The sequence below is a fragment of the Eschrichtius robustus genome, chromosome 21 (genome assembly GCF_028021215.1).
Source record: "Eschrichtius robustus isolate mEscRob2 chromosome 21, mEscRob2.pri, whole genome shotgun sequence".
NCBI classification, from domain to species: Eukaryota; Metazoa; Chordata; class Mammalia; order Artiodactyla; family Eschrichtiidae; genus Eschrichtius; species Eschrichtius robustus.
Window position 1 is genome coordinate 35,050,086 of NC_090844.1, and position 15,749 is coordinate 35,065,834.

Genomic DNA, 15,749 nt, shown 5'->3' on the forward strand with positions numbered 1-15,749 from the left:
TATCCCCTATGGATCTGCTTCTTTTCCATTCTATACACCTCATGTCTTTGTGGTGGGTTACATTATGTTTCAGCAGATATTCCCTCTCACCTCCAAGTCTGTCCTACCCCACCCCTCCCCCACACCAGGAGCAGTGCATTTCCCAGGGAAGTTGGGCTTGGCTGGGTGGGTCGCTTTGGCTAATTGAGTGAGGGAAGCAGTGGCCCCTGCTTATCCCAAGTGGATGCTGGAAAACGCGTTGAGAGAATTCCCACCAGCCCTCTGATAACTACCACCGTGGGAAGTGAGCATACAAGATAGTGTCTCCCTCAGCATGAGTCCCAGATGGAGGACATGGGGCAGAATGGAAGCTACCCGACTGCCCATGACTGCAAGGGAGAAATAAGTGCTGCAAGCCGCTGACATTTTCTTTACGCAGCATTATCACAGTGAAAGCTGACTGATACAACCATCACTTTATTCATTCAGAAAACATATTTGGAGCACTGCCATGCATTAGATTTCATGGTTATTCTTTAAGGAATAAGACAATCTCTTCTATTCTCAGGCATCTTTCCGTCTAGAAGGTAAAATAGGAGAAGACACAAATAAACAAAATACAAAATATGTGGTGAGTGACACAAGAAATATAAAATGTAAGAGCTGTAGAGCAGAAAGAGATTATTTCTGACTCAGAGGAATCACAGAACTTCTTTAAAGAAGTGACATTTCCATAATCAGTTATTTTAGGAAATGAATACCCAATAGTATATAGATTGCTTTCACCGGGTGCCACTGTAGACAGAGGACAGCTGGAGAGCTCCTGCTTTCCCCACAGGCGCCCTCTGCCCTGGCTACAATGTAGACAAGCCTCTGGGGCTGATGTCGCCCTTCGGAGCAGGAGGAAGGGGGCAGGGAAATCATAAAGTGACTGGGAAAGCCCTGCGGTGATAGTTTTAGTTGAAACTGACTAGATTTTCTAGATTCAGGAAGGATGGGGGCTTAGGTAGACTTGAGTTTTAATTATAGGAAAATATAGGCAGTTAGGTTTCTGTGCCCCTGAATGTCACACACTGCACACAGGAAGGGAGCAGCTCTTCCAAATGAGGCCATAATCTCAGAGAGCCAGATGCTTGGGTTCTTGCCCAGATGTCTTGTTCCTTTAGGTAACTGTTCCATTTTATTCCATTTGCTAAAATAAAGTCTGACGAGTTTTCCATATATTGTGCTGTGACCAAGAGCCAAGAAGAAACATCAAACCCCAAAGAAAAATCAACACCCTTGCTTTTTTCTATATTGAAGGCATGCTTTGGAAATGAGGAACTTCCTCCCAAATGTTTCCATTAAAACATCTCTACCCACACACTCCACATTTTTTTTTTAAAGTACATTTGTAATAAAGAAAACCTGAATGTACCTTTAACACAATGTACTAAAACAGACCACACACACGCTGAAAGACTCAAAACCATGGTGGAAATTACACAGGCATTTTTGACAGTCTGGATTTTAACTTTTACTTCGGTACATTTTTATGAAGTCAAAATAATAGGAAAATACGTTCTCCAGTTTCTTTCAGTCAATTTTAGGATAATCTCTAGGTCTCCAGAAGGTTTCAGTACAATCTCCTGCAACTGATTTTGGCATCTCCAGCAACACCAGTGGGGAGCACTGGGGTGGCCCTGGGTCGACTCCTGGCTCCACCAGGAATTCCCCTGAGGCTCGGGCAAGTCCCTTCCTGCCTCTGGAGCTCATTTCCTCATCCTTGAAATGCATGGGCCTCTAGATAATCTTTAGGCCCTTTCCAGCTGCCACTCTTTGATTCCACTTTTTTTTTTTCATGAAACTTTTAGATTCATAGCTTGACGATTGAATCCTTTAGAATTAAAAATATTTTTCTCCGAATAACATATGTTTTGTTCAAAGTCCATTGGAACTAATTTTATTCATCTTCCTACGGGTTGATTCAGAATTTATCTCTATAGTTACACACACACAAAGGGGGTGTTAATGCTGGAAGAACCACGTCATCTTCTGCAGACTTGCCTCTTAGATCAGTTAACTCTGCCTCGTAGATTACAAGTGACTGTGGGTCACTCAGAGAAGAGAGAGTTAGCGGGCTTTTCCATCAGGAAGAGAAGCAATAATATTTCAGCAGATACTGCTCAGTACAAATCACTGCCTAGTCCTTTTATTCCCATGGAGCTTTATTGGCAGATTCAAAGGTAGAGTTGAGTTTGGGGCAGGTAACAGTATTGGTAGTTTACATTCAAGCACAATTTTTGTGAGTGCTTATTATGTGCCAGACACTGTCCTGAAAACTTCCCATGAGTCAATTAACCCTCAAAATAACCTCACAAGGTAATATTCTTACAGATAAAAATACAGACACAGACAGGATAGGTGACTTGTCTAAGGTCTCAGCGTAAGCGGCAGGGTCAGGATTTGAATCTAGACAGAGCCCAGCCCAATGAACTGGACAAAGTCTGTCCCTGGAGCTCAAGGGCAAACTTGGAGACCAACTCAAACCACAGGGCGGATGTTTGGAATTGGTGGGGTGGGGATGGAGTTTACTGTATTTAACCTGCTTTCTTTCTCTGCCTTGAGGGGATTTAAATTGCTGCCACATGAATGTCAAAGGGAAAAGAAAATATTAGCATTTAAATTCTGACATTCAGGGCTTCCCTGGTGGCGCAGTGGTTGAGAATCTGCCTGCCAACGCAGGGGACACCGGTTCGAGCCCTGGTCTGGGAAGATCCCACATGCCGCGGAGCAACTGGGCCCGTGAGCCACAACAACTGAGCCTGCGCGTCTGGAGCCTGTGCCCTGCAACAAGAGAGGCCGCGATAGTGAGAGGCCCGCGCACCGCGATGAAGAGTGGCCCCTGCTCGCCGCAACTGGAGAGAGCCCTCGTGCAGAAACGAAGACCCAACACAGCCAAAAATAAATAAATAAATAAATCAAAAAAAATAAATTCTGACATTCAAAGTAGGATTTTTCGGTTACAAGACAGGCTTGATATGACATGAAGGGAATGAAGCTGTATTAGTGCCTGGCTGGCTGTCCAGCCCAGAGTGCACATGGGGGTGGGAGACAGCCCATCAGGAAGAATCGAGGACAGCCCCCTTTCTCCTCCCAAGCGTAGTCGGGGTGGGGATGACACAGCCAACAGAGGCAGCTGTGTGTTTGATAGAACTTGGAAACCTGAATCGGGGGCAGGAGGGGTTCGGTGTCTCCGTCCCAGCGTTGATCAAAGGGCAGAGAGAGTGTCTAGTTTGGGAAGCTAAGCTTCCCGCCCGTCTCCTGTGGGAGGATGGTGAGTTGAGAGCCAGCTCACAGCAGAAGAGCTGGGGGTAGACCCTGGAACAGGGGACAGGATGGAAGACGGAACAGAGGTTTGGAAAATCCACAGCTGGTGGGGCTAAGTCACGGGAAGAGGCACTAGGTCTTCCTGAGCTGAGAGACAGTGAGGTTAGTGGGAGCAGCCCCCCAGGGCACAAGGGAGAGCCCCTCTCAGCGGGCATGACAGAGAGCATGGCCTGGATCGGAGGCCCCTGAGCTCCCCCATCAGAGGCAGGACGTCCCCCTCCCTCCCAGAGGAGCTGGATGGGGTTTGGAGACCTTCAGGTCAGAGTCTAAGCAACTACCCCCAAACAGCATTATCAACAGGCTGTTTAAATTACTGGATCACATTCAGTCTGCAAAGCTTCCTCTCTCAGAGCAGGTGGCCAGCTCGTGAGGAAGTCCAGGAAAATCTATAAACAAATGAAAGAAACTACACTTTATCTGCCTTACTGAGTGATGGCAGTCTTTGTTTTTGAACCGTGCACTGCACGTAAACAGGTAACCACGATGAAGCGCGGGAAGTTTTGGGGGAGAGTGAGAGAACCGTGCTTGCTACCACGTCAGACCCTGTCCCAGCGCCGAGCAGACGTTAACTCCTTTAAGGCTTAGACATTCCCATGAGGTGGTGCTATTTTTACCCTCATTTTGCAGGTGAGGAAACTGAGACACAAAGGTGAAGCAACAGGGTCAAGATCACACAGCTGATCAGTGGCGGGGCTAGGACTGAGCGCAGACAGTCCGGCTCCCAAGTCCAGGCTGTCACCCTCCGGTTCCGCTGTGCAGATACAAAGTGTGACAAGCACACGGAGAAGACATGCCCCACTCTGCCCGCTGCAGAGCAGGCTTCTTAGAGGACGTGCCGTGGGCTTGGCCTTGAGGTGGAGAAGGGAAGCAAGGCGGGTGGAAACAGGAAAAGAGAAGGCACAGAATCCTGAAGGAACATGCATTCAGGGAAGGGCAGTGCAACAGACCCCTTAACGTGCTAAAGGGATAAGTCCAGACGCCTCTAGAATATCTGCTTGTGAATATTGTATTAGCTGCTGCACAATGGTAGGCTTTATACTCAAGATTTCTTCTTCTTCTGACCAAGAACCAAAACTTCCTAAAACCTGCACACTTTGACTTCACTTTCACTACCATGCTGCTTTCTTTCTTTCTTGATCCCTTTGCATAAAGAAACAGTTTTTACTGCTTTATGAGAACGCTTGACGATGAGTATGAAGCAGTGAAGCACAGCGACCTGGGATGTTAGCATCAGGCAGGCTCGCTCACCAGCTGAATAACTACGATCTAGATTCCAGCCTCAGCCGAGCAGCCCCGAACAGTCAACGCCGGGAAAGTGAAACGCAGGACCGCAGGAGCCCGCTGTGTCCTGCTGAAAGCCCTCACGTCCCCAGCTCGCCACAAGCTGGGAGCCTGGGGACAAACGGGACCGGAGAAGGACCCTCGGAACGGGGACGTTCTCTCAACCTAGGAACTATTCTGGAGAGTCTTTCTGTCTTAGAGTATTTTTCTCTTTATTGCCCAGTTGTATTTCTTATTTTGTGAATTTTCGGTGCACATATTTTGTCTTTTTTTAAATTGAATATTCATCTTTTAAAACACTTTTTAATATTCTTAGAATATTAACCAATATATGTTGTGAATGTTTTGCACAGTTTGTTATTAACCTCTTAAATTTTAAAAAAGTATGTTTTATATTTAAAAGTTTTTAAAATTCATGTTATTAAATCACCTTACGTTTTCTTCATTTGTTTATATTACTAAAAAGTTCTTTCTATCCTAGCTCAGAAAAGCAGTTCTATATTTTTTTATATCTGCTTCCTGGCTCCCTTACAGCTTAGAGGATAAGAGCCCAGGTTCTGAGTCCAGTGAAGGTGAAGCTGAATCCTGGTTCTGCCCTTCACTGGCTGTGAGAATTTCTCTTCCTTCTGTTTCCTCACTTATAAGCCAGGCACTCAACGATGCAGTGAGAGAAGTACACTCCCAATATGCAGATGGGAAAACTGATATTTAGAGAGGGGAAATTGCTTGTGCAGAGGTACTTGGTAAATGGAGCTGGAATTGGACACCAGTTCTCCTGTACTCTTACCAATTACACTTACGCTGTACCGATTTACATGGAACATAATTGTTTTATTTTTATTATATTATAGAAGAAGTTTTGCGAGCATTCTATTTGAGATGGTCAAAGGTGAGGCTGTGGTTCAGTTTTCCTAATGGACATGTTTCCTAACCGTGGTGTTTGAACTACATTTAGGCTCTGCCTGTGTCTTCTGAGGCCTCAGTTATCATATCTGATTGGCCTGCTTGAAACAGGCTTGTACACAGTCCCTCTAGCGGGACCTACAGGGGGCTAGACAGCGATTAGAACAGATCTTCGGTTTGGTTAAAGGCTCTTAGTATGTTTTTCTCTGCATCAGGAATGAAATAAATGTGTGTAAACAGGTGATAAGAAGATTCCACTCCCCCAGGGCTCCTTAAAGCAAGACCTGTCTGGAGATGGTGTGGGTTCATTCAGAGCCTGCTTCCAAGTTTTCATTTAATTTGATTAGAAACAGCTGGAAGACCAGAACGACTGCGTAACCTCTCCAGTGATGCAGAGGGAAAGAATGTTCAAGTGACAGAACCGCGAGTCACCACCCTGGCTTGACTCACAAGTGGAAAAATTGCATTAACTAAGTTACAAGCCCCAAACTTCTCATCCTTTCAGTGTTCATTTTTACGTCTGTTCAAATTAATACTACCCCATGCTGCCAATTCCTGTCACAGTGCTAATTATTACATAACTAACATCCTTTTTATCTTTACAAAGGGTTTTTAAAAAATGTGCATATCAATATAAAATTTTTAAAAATCAAAAACAATTATTTCCATTATTCAGTCACGAGCAGAGGGGAGAGGAGTTTCTCCAGACAATACAGGGCTTGGTGTTGACCCAGCCCTGAGAAATGTGCTCGCGGTGGGGCAGAGTCTGGTTCTGTTGCTGAAGGTTCAGCCTCGTCCGTACCGCAGTCAGTGGCTTGTGAACCCTGCACCGAGGCCAGGCTCCATCCCCTCCCAGGAGACCCCCCCTCCCAGGCAGTGGTCCAAACTGTCCTCAGATCCTTAATCAAACCTACTACTCGACTCGAAGAGAAGTTGAGAGAATTCTTTGCTAATCTTTTCTAATCTTCACTTGCATAGTGTAAATAATTAAATCAAAATGCGGAGAGTGTCAACCTCACAAGCCATTCTCAGAATAAACCGTAAAACTTCTACGTAGTGTTTTAAATAAATCAAGTTACCTTTAAATGATGAAAACATTTAAAGTTGCCTAAAATGTGAAATACAGAAAAGGAAGGTGGTAACAGAGATAGAAAAGGTGACCCATAATCTCACCACCTCCAGACAACCACTATTAACATGTTATTTTTCCCCAATATAAGTATTTTGTTCTTTCTCCCTCTTTCTCCTCTGTCTTTGTCCCCTTCTTTCACTCTCTCATCCAGAGGTTGCCTCGTTCACCTTCCCTCACAGATGAGACAGAAGGGCGAAGAGGGAAACGGGTACAATGGGATCCACACACCTGGCCTTGAATCTCCACACACCACGTGCTCCCGGCCCCGATAACCTAGAATCTTGATCAGCTTATTTCTTAATTTCCCACAACTATCTCTGTAGAGGTTAGCAGACACCCATCTGTGAGCAGGGATGGATAAAGAGCAGAGACATGTGGATGGGATACAGAAGACTTTTCCATGGCTGGCTGGCCCCGGCGGAGCTCCACAAATTCTAGGTGTTATAGCCAGCCTCACCACCGCCCTTCCAGTGGCTCTTATGGTGCCCTATTTGGGTAGTTTTAAAATTCCTTTTCTCCTGGTGCGGCAGAGACAGTTAGGGCTCACCAAGTATTCTGTTTGCTCATCAACAATACCAGCTCTCCAGCAGTTAAGCAAGGCTGTGAGAATAATTCCCTCTTTCCTTGCAGACATGGATGCCTTGTGTTCCATCCAGATGGTGCAGCTACAAGACAGAATATTGAGGGATTATATGTTGCAAGACCCTTGTTGACTCATGTGAGACATGTCTTGTGAGAGAGAGAAATAAACATTTTTTAAGCCTTTAAAGTTTGGGGTTTGTTTATTATTGCAGCACAAACTAGCATATTCTGACTAATGTAATTGGAGGGGTTCTCTCAGTTGGCCCTATACGCTGATCTTTTTATATCCTTAAAATAACAATTTGATCGTAGTATTTCCTTGTTTAAAAATTATCAGGAGCTAGCCATTGCCTAAATGGTGAGGTCCAAATGCCTTACCCCAGCAGACTATCTGGTCCAGCTTATCCTTGTGGGCTAATCTCCTGGTGTTCTGCCCCCCAACTTACAGCCTAAATTACAGCCACACTGACTCCTAGGCCATTCCCCAAGTTTCCATTGCCTGAATTTCCCAGTCCTTTAAATGCTGTAAGGCCTTTGTTCATGCTGTTTTCTTTGCTTAGCTGGCACTGCATTTCTCCACTTAGCATATTGTTACACATCCTACAAGACCCAACTCAAATGTGACATCTGTGATGTTGAAGCCAACACCGCAAAACATTGTCAGCTCCCTCTGCCAAGTTGCCACAGTGATTGGTAAGTTCTTTTCCTCAGAAAATCTCCTACCATATGATTTATTTGCACGTACACTTTAGGCTCTTAAAGGTGATGTTGTACCATATTCTTTTCTAGCACAATGGCAGTTACATAGGCATGCATATGCATTCTCTATAGAAACTACTATTGTGGCCACAATGGTGGTGTGGGAGCAGCACCTATGGTTTCTGTCAGTCTACCCTCCCTAGTCATTGGTGTGTAAAACTGATGTTTCTCAAGCAGAATGTTATGTAAAGCAGCTTAAGACAAGTCCTCTGGGAGGGGCCCAAGATGGTGGCATAGGGAGACCCTGAGCTCACCTCCTCCCTCGGACACACCGAATCTACACTACACCTACATATAGACCTCAGATCTAAAGACACACACAGACTGAAAGTGAGGGGATGGAAAAAGATATTCCATGCAAAGGGAGAAGAAAAGAAAGCAATACTCCTGTCAGATAAAATAGACTTAAAAAAAAACAGACTGTAATAAAAGACAAAGAAGGGTGTTACATAATGATAAAGAGGTCAATCTAACAAAGAATATAACATTTGTAAACATTTATGCACCCAACATAGGAGCACCTAAATATGTTAAGCAAATATTAACAGCATAAAGGGAGGAATAGATGGAATACAATAGTAAGGAAATTTAATACCCCACTTACATTAATGGATAGATCATCCAGACAGGAAGTCAATAAGGAAACACTGGCCCTAAATGACACATTGGACCAGATGAACTTAATGGTTATAGAGAGAACATTCTATACAAAAGCAGCAGAATATACATTCAAGTGCACATGGAACATTCTCCAGGATAGATCACATGTTAGTCCACAAAGAAAGTTTCAATAAATTTAAGAAATCTGAAATCACATCAAGCATCTTTTCCAGCCTCAATGGTATGAGGCTAGAAATCAAGTACAAGAAGAAAATTGGAAAAAACCAAAAACACATGTAGACTAAACAATGTGCTACTAAACAATGAATGGGTCAATGAAGAAATCAAAGAGGAGATTTTAAAATACCTTGAGACAAATAAAAATGGAAGCACAACTTTCAAAAATCTATGGGATGCAGAAAAAGCTGTTCTAAGAGGGAAGACCTAAATATAAGACCGGACACTATAAAACTCTTAGAGGAAAACATAGGAAAAACACTCTTTGACATAAATCACAGCAAGATCTTTTTTGACCCACCTCCTAGAGTAATGAAAATAAAAACAAAAATAAACAAATGGGACCTAATTAAACTTAAAAGCTTTTGCACAGCAAAGGAAACGATAAACAAGACGAAAAGACAACCCACAGAATGGGAGAAAATATTTGCAAACAAAGCAATGGACAAAGGATTAATCTCCAAAATATACAAACAGCTCATGGAGCTCAATATCAAAAAAACAAACAACCCAATTAAAAAATGGGCGGAAGACCTAAATAGACATTTCACCAAAGAAGACATACAGATGGCCAAGAAGCACATGAGAAGATGCTCAACATCACTAATTATTAGAGAAATGCAAATCAAAACTACAATAAGGTATCACCTTACACTGGTCAGAATGGCCACCATCAAAAAATCTACAAACAATAAATGTTGGAGAGGGTGTGCAGAAAAGGGAACACTCTTGCACTGTTGGTGGGAATGTAAAGTGATACAGCCACTGTGGAGAACAGTATGGAGGTTCCTTAAAAAACTAAAAATAGAACTACCATATGACCCAGCAATCCCACTACTGGGCATATACCCAGAGAAAACCATAATTCAAAAGGACATATGTACCCCAGTGTTCATTGCAGCACTATTTACAATAGCTAGGACATGGAAACAACCTAAATGTCCAATGACAGATGAATGGATAAAGAAGATGGGGTACATATATACAATGGAATATTACTCAGTCATAAAAAGGAACAAAATTGGGTCATTTGTAGAACGTGGATGGACCTAGAGTCTATCATACAGAGTGAAGTAAGACAGAAAGAGAAAAACAAATATCATATATTAACGCATATATGTGGAATCTAGAAAAATGGTACAGATGAACCTATTTGCAGGGCAGGAATAGAGACATAGACATAGAGAACAGACATGCGGACACAGAGGGGGAAGGGGAGGGTGGGACGAATTGGGAGATTAGAATTGACATACATACACTACCATGCATATACACTATATACTACTATACCACTATGTAGAGTGTATATATACTACTTACATATATACTATACCATGTATATAATTGACGTATATACCACTAAAATAGATAGCTAGCGGGAACATGCTATAAAGCACAGGAAGCTCAGCTCGGTGCTCTGTGATGACCTAGATGGGTGGAATGGGGGGTGGCAGTGGGAGGGAGGTCCAAGTGGGAGGGGATATATGTATACATATAGCTGATTCACTTCATTGTACAGCATTGTAAAGCAATTATACTCCAGTAAAAAAATTTTTTTAAAAAGGAACAAGAAAAATCTCAAACAATCTAACTTTACACCTAAAGGAACTAGAAAAAGAATAACAAGTAAAGCCCAAAGTTAGTAGAAGGAAGGAAATAATGAAAATCAGAGTGGAAATAAATGAAATAGAAACTAAAAAAAAAAATAGAAAAGGTAAATGAAACTAAGACTTGGTTCTTTGAAAAGATAAACAAATCAACAAACCTTTAGCAAGACTTATCAAGAACAAAGGAGAGAGAGTCCAAACAAATAAAATCAGAAATGAAAAAGGAGAAATAGCTAACACCATAGAAATACAAAGAATCACAAGAGAATACTACGAAAAATTATATGGCAAAAATTAGACAACTTTGAAGAAATGGATAAATTTCTAGAAACATACATCTTCTAAGACTGAATCATGAAGAAATAGAACATCTAAATAGAGCAATTACTAGTAAAAAAAAAAAAAAAAAAGGAAATAATAATAAAAAAAATCCCCCAAGGTACTTCCCTGGTGGTCCAGTGGTTAAGACCCTGCCTTCCAATGCAGGGGACGTAGGTTCGATCCCCAGTCAGGGAACAAAGATCCTACATGCCGCAGGGCAACTAAGCCCGCGAGCTCTAGAGCCCGCATGACACAACTAGAGAGAAGCCCACACGCTGCAACGAAGAGCCCACGCGCTGCAACGAAGATCCCACGTGCCGCAACTAAGACCCTATGCAGCCAAATAAATGAATAAATAAATAAATGAATTTTTTAAAAACCCCAAAACAAAAGTCCAGGTCCCGATGACTTCATAGGCGAATTCTACTGAACATTTAAAGAAGAGTTAATGCTTTTCCTTCTCAAATTATTCCAAAAAGTTGAAGAAGAAGGAACACTTCCAAACTCCTTTTATGAGGCTGGCATTATTTACCCAATACCAAAACCAGAAAGAGACACCAGAAATAAAGAAAATTACAGGCCAATATCCCTGATGAACATTGCTGCAAATATCTTCAACAAAATGTTAGCAAACTGAATTCAGCAATACATTAAGAGTATCATACACCATGATCAAGTGGGATTCATTCCAGGGGTACAGGATGATTTAAAGTAAATCAATCAATGTGATATACCACATAAAAAAAAAAGAACTATAAAAATTATATGATCATCTCAATAGATTCAGAAAGCCATCTGACAAAATTCAACATCCATTTATGATAAAAAAAAACTCCCAGCAGAGTGGGTATAGAGGGAACATGCCTCAACATAATAAAGGCCACATATGACAAACCCCCAGGTAACATCAATGGTGAAAGGCTGAAAGCATTTCCTCTAAGATCAAAAACAACACAAAGATGCCCACTCTCACCATTTTTATTCAACATAGTATTAAAAGTCCTAGCCACAGCAATTAGCCAATAAAAAGAAATGAAAGTCATCCCAATTGGAAAGGAAGAAGTAAAACTATCTGCAGATGACATGATACTACATATAGAAAACCCCAAAAACTCCACCAAAAAAACTATTGGAACTAGTAAATGAATTCAGTAAAGTTGCAGGATACAAAATTAATATACAGGGTATTCCCTGGTCGTCCAGTGGTTAGGACTCCATGCTTCCACTGAAAAGGGCCTGGGTTCAATCCCTGGTCGGGGAACTAAGATCCTGCACGCCGCACCGTGCAGCCAAAAAAAAAAAAAAAAATGTATAAAAAAAAATTTCTATGGAACCACAAAAGACCCCAAATAGCAAAAGCAGTCTTGAGAAAGAAGAACAAAGCTGGAGGTATCACACACTCCCAGACTTGAAACTATACTACAAAGCTATAGTAATCCAAATAGTAATATACTGGCACAAAAACAGACATGTACATCAATGCAACAGAATAGAGAGCCCAGAAATAAACCCACACTCACATGGGCAATTAATCTATGAAAAAGGAGGCAAGAATATATTATGGAGAAAAGACAGTCTCTTCAATAAATGGTGCTGGGAAAAACTGGACAGCTATATGCAAAAGAATGATACTGGACTACTTTCTTAAACCACATACAAAAATAAACTCAAAATGGATTAAAGATTTAAATGTAACACTGGAAACTATAAAACTCCTAAAAGAAAACATAGGCAATAACCTCTTTGACATTGGTGTCAGCAATATTTTTTCAGATATGTCTCCTCAGGCAAGGGTATCTAGAGCAAAAATAAACAAATGGGACCACATCAAACTAAAAAGCTTTTGCACGGTGAAGGAAACTCAACAGAGCCACTATGCAAAACAGTACGGAGGTTCCTCAAAAAACTAAAAATAGAACTACCATACGATCCAGCATTCCACTTCTGGGTATTTATCTGAAGAAAATGAAAACACTAATTCAAAAATTTATATGCATCCCCATGTTCATTTCAGCATTGTTTGCAATGGCCAAGATATGGAAGTAATCTATGTGGCCATCGACAGATGAATGGATAAAGAAGATGTGGTATATATGCAATAGAATACTACTCAGCCATAAAAAAAGAATGAAATCTTGCTGTTTATGGCAACATGGATAGACCTGGACAGTATTATGCTAAGGTAAAAAAAGTCAGAGAAAAACAAATACCGTAAGATTTCACTTATATGTGGAATCTAAAAACATAACAAACAGGGACTTCCCTGGTGGTCCAGTGATTAAGAATTCGCCTTCCAATGCAGGGGACGTGGGTTCGATCCCTGGTCGGGACCTAAGATCCCACATGCCACGGGGCAGCTAAGCCTGCATGCCGCAACTACTGAGCCCGTGCGCTCTAGAGCCCACAAGCCACAACTAGAGAGCCCATGCACTGCAACTAGAGAGATGCCCGTGTGCCGCAACTAAGACCCAACCCAGCCAAATAAATTAATTAATTAAAAATTTTTAAAAATAACAAACAAACAAAATAAAACAGAAACAGACTCATAGATACAAAGAACAAACTGGTGATTGCCAGAGGGGAGTGGGGATGTGGGACAGATGAAATAGGTGAAGGAGATTAAGAGGTACAAACTTCCAGCCACAAAATAAATAAGTCATGGGGATGTAATGTACACACAGGGAATATAGTCAAGAATACAGTAACAACTTTGTACGGTGACAGATGGTAACTGGACTTACTGCAGTGATCATTTCATAATGTATATAAATATCCAATCACTATGTTGTACCCTGAAACTAATATAATATTGTATGTTATAACTCAATAATAAAAGGACAAGTCCTCTGTGTACTCTTCTCCCACAACCAGAACTCTGCCCTTGAATCTCTCCTACATCAAAATGTTAGATCTGGGAATTCCCTGGCGGTCCAGTGGTTAGGACCCCATGCTTTCACTGCCGTGGGCCTGGGTTCCATCCCGGGTCGGGGAACTAAGATCCCACAAACCGCGTGGCAAAAAAAAAAAAAAAGAAGAATGTTATAGCCAACACTGAGTGCGACTGACAACGTCTGTCCCTAAGAGGCGCTCAACAAAAGTGTGTCCAGCCTACAAGGAAAATAAACTATATATAGTAAGAGAGGAAAGCTATGTGGGAAATGGATTGAGTATTTTTAATAATAAATTGATATAATTATTCTTTAAATGGTTTTAAATGATGAGGGGAAAAGCCCCAAATGTTCATTTGTTCATTCATTCGAGGTTTCTTTCCCATGAGCCGGGAACAGCTGGAGGCCCTTCACAGTCTGCGTCATTTAATCTCGGTCAATGCGCCCGATGATCCCAGAATGGGCGATTTTTTTTCTCATTTACAGCGGAGTCAAGGATAGACGGTCACCCACTTGACACGCATCCCAGCCAACGGCAGAACTGGTGCCTGCAGTTTTTACCTGATTTCATTAGCAGGGAAGCAGGAGGGGGCCCAGTTCTTCATGCCTCTCCCTGGAGACATAGTCCGTGAAGGCCCAAATCAACAGTTATCCAGGTGACCCTTCAAGCCACTTTTGTCTTTTTATTCACACCTAAACCTTAAAGTCCTCAGGCAGAAACTAGAAACTAAAGGGCCCAGGAGGAGACAATCGGCTTTTAATTACTTGGAGGCTGTTCGCTCCGATGGAGATTCATTTCATGTGCTTTTACCATCTCTTCCTTTGGAAGCATTTTCCTGCTTAAAAAGTGTATCTACAAGCAAGAGGGAAAAGTGAGAAGGATTCAGTTCAATTCAGTTCAATTGTACTCCATGGATTCAATTTTCTCAGAAGAGCTCTGGAAAACACAGGTCTGAGGGAAATAAAAGCTGACTTAGTTCAAATGGAATTTAGCAATGCTGCAACGCGGAGGTGGTCCCTGCTCCCAGGACACAGGGTCTCCAGGAAGCCCCTAAGCGGCGTCGGCTGGTACCTGGCGGTGCCTAATCCTTGCTTCCCAGGCCGCTCCTGGTCAAAGGCACAGTGTAGCCGTAAGAAAACCCTTGATTTTCAGGCAACGCCGGACGAGGGACGGGGAGCCAAGCTGGGATTGTACGGCTTGTGTTTCGGCTCTGCGACCTCTGCACGTCTGGGGACCCACGCCCCCTCCTATCCGTCCACCCCCCGTCCCCGAGCGTTCAAACCCCGATTCCGCTCCTCCCGGGGGACGTCAGAGGCCCCCACAGGTGTCGGCTGTCAATCCAGGATGACAGCGCCTAACTGCGGCCTGTCCGGAGGGTCGGGAGCAGCCATACAGGGTCCAGGGCCGCGGCGCCCCTCGCTGGCGTCTGTTGGTCCCCGTGAGCCCGGCGTCTCCTCTCGGCCTTGTTACTTTGTCAGAGCCCAGGGCGCCCCTCTGGGAGCCTGGGGCTCGGCTGCTGGGGTCTCCAGCTCTCCCTGGGGCCCCCTGCTGCTGTTCCCGCACCCCCGCGCCGCTCTCCTCTGAGAGCCCCACCGAGCTGCGTGCGCTTTTCCATTTTCATCCCCCCAGGGAGGTCCAGCCCCTGGCGTCAGCCACATGCTCTGCCGGCAGTGAATTCAGCTTGCTGGTACCTTGCACCCCAGTTGCAAGTTTGTGATGAGCAAACAGTTTCATTGCATTTTAAACCCTTTAAAGAAAAATCCGAGATGTCATCTGTGCTTGAAACACACCACCTGCTATACCTGCACTGTTCCACAGGGCAGGCGCTAACCTCACGAGGCTGTGAGCCCCTGAAATGGGGCTGGTCGGAATTGAGTGCTGTGACGTCAAATACACCCCAGATTTCAAAGACTTAACACAAAAAAATTGGAATGTAAAATGTTCAAATACATTTCTGTTGATTACATGTTAAGATCCATAGGGTTAAATAAAACATATCATGAAAAAACCTCAACTGTTCGTTTTTACTTGTTTTAATGTGGCACTAGAAACATTTACTATGGCTCACATTGTATTTCCAGTGGCTCTCA

At 43.0% G+C, this 15,749-nt stretch overlaps 1 long non-coding RNA gene across 1 annotated transcript in view; it reads right to left on the reverse strand.

The window, feature by feature from the left end:
- Window positions 1-15,749, reverse strand: part of LOC137756004 (uncharacterized) — a 74,758-nt gene that overhangs the window by 15,468 nt on the left and 43,541 nt on the right. The gene's annotated exons all lie outside the window — the stretch shown is intronic.